Source organism: Scylla paramamosain, chromosome 25 (genome assembly GCF_035594125.1).
Source record: "Scylla paramamosain isolate STU-SP2022 chromosome 25, ASM3559412v1, whole genome shotgun sequence".
Lineage (NCBI taxonomy): Eukaryota > Metazoa > Arthropoda > Malacostraca > Decapoda > Portunidae > Scylla > Scylla paramamosain.
The window spans coordinates 3,465,001-3,470,000 of NC_087175.1; positions in this window are offsets into that span (position 1 = coordinate 3,465,001).

Genomic DNA, 5,000 nt, shown 5'->3' on the forward strand with positions numbered 1-5,000 from the left:
ACAACAACAACAACAACAACGATAATAATGTGATATCACCTAACTTTTCCTTACCACTCTCCCCTCTCCCTTGCAAAGCCCCGGGGGAGAGTGAAGACCACCCCAAGGGAAGGCCTCAGGGGGTGGAAAGTGAGACACACACACACACACACACACACACACACACACACACACACACACACACACACACACACACACACACTTCTAAAATTTCTATAAACATTTGAATCACTTACTAAAACAAAAGATAAACAAACATGATCTTCCTTATCTTGACTTTCATTATTATTATTATTATTATTATTATTATTATTATTATTATTATTATTATTATTACTATGGTGGCAATTAAAATTTTCTCTGCATTATAATTATTACCTTAAATTTGTGGCTTTTAAAAATATGGAGGTTAGCGATAGAAAGCGTGTGTGTGTGTGTGTGTGTGTGTCTGTGTGTGTGTGTGTGTGTGTGTGTGTGTGTTACGCTCCACTAATGTCTTTCCTTCTGCTGTTGTTTGATGTACGTGTGGGCGGACGCGCGCGCACACACCCACTGCCACACACACACACCCACCCACCCACCCACACACACACACACAGACACACACACACAAACGCGCGTGTAAAATTCGCTTACACATACTCGTAATTATAGTCATAAATCTCTCTCTCTCTCTCTCTCTCTCTCTCTCTCTCTCTCTCTCTCTCTCTCTCTCTCTCTCTCTCTCTCTCTCTCTCTCTCTCTCTGTCCACTTGTCTAGCTACGTGTGTATCTATCTATTAATCTGTTCATCTATCTGTCTATCTATCTATCTATCTATCTATCTATCTATCTATCTATCACTCACAAAAAAGAAAAACTAAGGTTATTTTACTAATTAAGGCAAGGTAGTGGACAGGTGAGGCAAGATAATGAAGGTTAAGGTGAGGCAATGGACAGGTGGACAGGTGTGGGTGGCTCCTAATGGCACAGGTATGCTAATTAAGGCTTGCGTCACTGTCACACACCTGTCGCCAGTCTCAGGTGTGCCTCGCGTGGGTGAAAGCCACACCTGGAAACTTTAAACCCCTTACCTGTCCCCCTTACCCCTCCTGCGCCCCCTCCCCCCTCTCCTCCATTACTTTCCTCTCTCCCTCCCTCCCTCCCGCTGGTTTCCTCCGTATAGTAGAGAGTTTTCCCTCCTTTCCCTCTTGTGTCTTCTTCTTCTTCTTCTCCTTCCTTTTTTCTTTTCTTCTAGTTCTTATGTTTTATTCCTTCTTCTTCTTCTTCTTCTTCTTCATACTTCATTCTTCTTCGTCTTCTTCTTCTTCATCCTTCTCCTTCTTTCTACTTCTTCTTCTTTTCCTTCTTTTCTTCTTCTTCCTCCTACTAGTATACCTCCTCCTCCTCATCATCATAATTCTTCTTTTTCTTCTTCTTCTTCTTCTTCTTCTTCTTCTTCTTCTTCTTCTTCTTCTTCTTCCTCGTCATCTGTTTTTTTTTGCTTACTCACTATCATTATGTTCGTCTTATTTTAGTCTCGTCCACTCATTCACTCCCTCGCTCGCTCATTCGCTCACTTTCTCACTTCTGTAACTCTTCCTGTTTCTTGTTTTCTTTCTTCTCTAACTTTCTTCTTTCTTATTTCGTGGTTCTCTTTCATCTTATTTTCTATTTCTTTTTTTTTTTGTTCCATTGTTTTTTTTTTTTTGTTTCCTTATTTTCGTTTGGTGTTTTATGTCATTACTCTCTCTCTCTCTCTCTCTCTCTCTCTCTCTCTCGTTGGGTATCTATATATATTCTACTAACTTATTATCGACAATTTTTATTTATTTTATTTATTTATTTATTTATTTTATTTTTTTACAGTAATCTTCCGCATTAAGACCTCAAAATGTCTATTCAGGAATGAAGAAAATATATCAAGTAATTTTCTTTCCTCAACCTTTCCTTAATAAAAAACTTAATCATTTCTTTCCTAACAATAAAACAATATCTGTGTGTGTCAGTGGTGTGTGTGTGTGTGTGTGTGTGTGTGTGTGTGTGTGTGGGTGTGTTAATCCCTCTCTCCTCCTCCCTTCCAGGTTTCCACTACCCCCACTCTGGTGATGAAGGCTGTGGTGGTGACAGTGGTGGTGGTGGTGGTGGTTGTGATGCCGGTGGTGGACTCTAGAGCCACGCAACCCTTCCCCACCACATCCACGCCCATCCTAACGGGCCGCCCACCACCCACACCCCGAATCCAACCCAAAGAATCACCCACAACAACTGCTACACCCCAGAATTCATCACCCCAGCCCTCTCCCTCATCATCACAACCTCCCCCAGACACTCCCCCAGGTGAAGAACCCCCAGTAATTCTTGATGATACCCCACCTACCTCCCCAGGGGCAGAAACAGAGGCAGAATACTCCAGCACAACCACACAGAAAACGGAGGAGTTATCCCTTAAATATAGCAACCAAGAGATAAAGAAAACGGAGATCACCCCATCACATACTCCCCAGGACTCCAGCACTCATTCACCCCATTACCCAAGGCCCTTTACACCCCAAGAATTAACTCCCCAGGGCGTGGATGTCCTCCAGATCAGCCAGGCCTATAGAGAGATTGCAGGAGATACTACTCAAGATGAAAGGGAATTTTATTTTCGCCCTGGGAGGAGTTACAGGCCTCCCCAGCTGCCCCAGAGACCACCACACCCTCGCCTCCCCCACGTTCCTCCCCTGCACCTCCCACATATGGTCTTCGCCCCGCCTATACGCCCCGAACCAGCCTTCTTCAGGAGCCCAAATGGAGTGGCTAAGATACCCCAGAGACGACCCCCCGCCAGGCCATCCCCAGCATCCCACGACCTTACTGACCCTCACCACGACCCCCAGCATGATATAGAAGCAGGTGATCAAGAGGGAGAGGCGCCCCCCATTGTGGTTCACGCCCCAGAGAACCATAACACTCGTGGTTCTCAAGATTCCAGCAGTGGTTTGTCTTCCCCAGCCTCTCCCAGCTTCCCCACCACACCCCAGCCGCAGTCAGGTTATAGAGCCCCCACCCCCCTCGCCGCGTACTACATCCCCTCCACTCCCCACCCTGAGGTATTTGAGTTTGGGGAGCAAAGTGAGAAAGTTAAACGAGAGCAGGAAGGTGGCCCGCCCCTCCCTTCCCCTGTTCCTCCCCTCCTGGCCTCTTCCTCGCCTCTTCCGCCCCCTGCTCCTCCCCTCCTGGCCTCCTCCCCGCCCCTCCACACCCACTCCCCGTCCCTTCAACCCCCAGCCATGCCTATTATGAACATTGACACGAGTCTGTATGAAGGGCTGAGGCTTCCCTACCACGCCCTTGGGGAGGAGGAGGAGGAGGAGGAGGAGGAGGAGGAGGAGGAGGAGGAGGAGGAGGAAGAGGAAGGCAAAGGACCACAAATTAACACAAAAGAAGAACAAGCAGCAGATTTGTTGGCCCTTACAAGATTGTTTGAAGAAGAGGAGGAGGAGGAGGAGGAGGAGAAGGAAGAAAAGAACGAAGGGGAAGGAAAGAAAGAGGACAAAGGAACGCAAAGTAACACAAAAGAAGAACAAACAGCAGCAGATCTTATGGCCCTAACGAGACTGTCTGAGGAGGAGAAGAAGGAGGAGGAGGAAGAGGAAGAGAAAAAGAATGGGGAGGAGGAGGAAGAGGAGGAAGAGGATTTGAGGGATCTTGGGGCCACCATAGACTTTGAATCCCTAAAAACTGGAGTTGGGGAGGGGAGCACCACCCCCTACCCCCACCCAAACAACCTCTCCACCTCCCCCCAACCACCACCACCCCACTCACCCCCTCCATTCCCCTCCCCTCAACCCCCCACTAACCTCCCCCCAAAGTTGGTACTCCCCCGCTCGACCCAGGATGAAAATTTGCCTTCTCCCCATTCCGACTCCCACCTCTCCCCACTCCAGCCCCCGCCCTCCCGCCACCTGCCCCCCCTCCCCCTCCTGGAGTACCTTGACACCCTATACCAGGCTGGGGTGCTGCTCGGGGGTGATTACGACTACTATGACTACGATTATGACGACCTACGACAACAACAACAACAACAACAACAACAACAACAACAAGAGGAGTTACTAAGAGAGTTACAACAGCAGCAGCAACAGTTAGAATTACTTAAACAATTGCAACAACAACAACAACCACAACAACAACAACAACAACAACAACCACAACAACAACACCTCTCAGATCCACAACTTCAAGAACAGCTACAGTTTCTACAACAGCAACAACAACTACAACAATTACTACAACAACATTTACTACAACAACAACAACAACAACAACAACAAGGCCTGCAGGACACACCACAACATCTGGAACAACAATTACATCTACTACAACAACAACAACTACTAGAACAACTACAACAACAACAACTACTACAACAACAACAACCTCTGCAGGACCCACAGCTTGAGAAACAGCTACAACTACTGCAGCAACAACAATTGGTACAACAACTACAACAACAACAACTGCTACAACTACAACAACAACAACAACAACAGCAACAAGACCCACAACTACAAGAACAACTGCAATTCCTACAAGAACAACAAGTACTGCAACAAATACTGCAAGAACATTCACAACAACAACAACAACAACAACAACAACAACAACACTCCCCAACATCCCCAAATCCCCCTCTTCCCCACCCTACAGACCCCTCACCCCACACCACACCCTCCCCACCCCGCCCCACCCGTTCCTCTAATCCCCATCTCAGTCCACAAGAAGAAGAGTTTGAAATTTCCTCCCCAGTTCTTTCCACCCCAACTTTGGCTACTACCTCCCCCTCCCCAACGCCTACCCGACCTCTCTCAGTCACCCCACAGCCTCCTACCTCCCCTCCACCCCTCCCCACCTCCCAATTCTCTACCACTACCTCCCCAACACAAATAAAAAATATTCCCGTTAAAAAACTCAACATCACAGTGAAAGAAAATGGAAAAACTGACCGTCCCATCTCTTCCTCCCTCTCTTCCTCT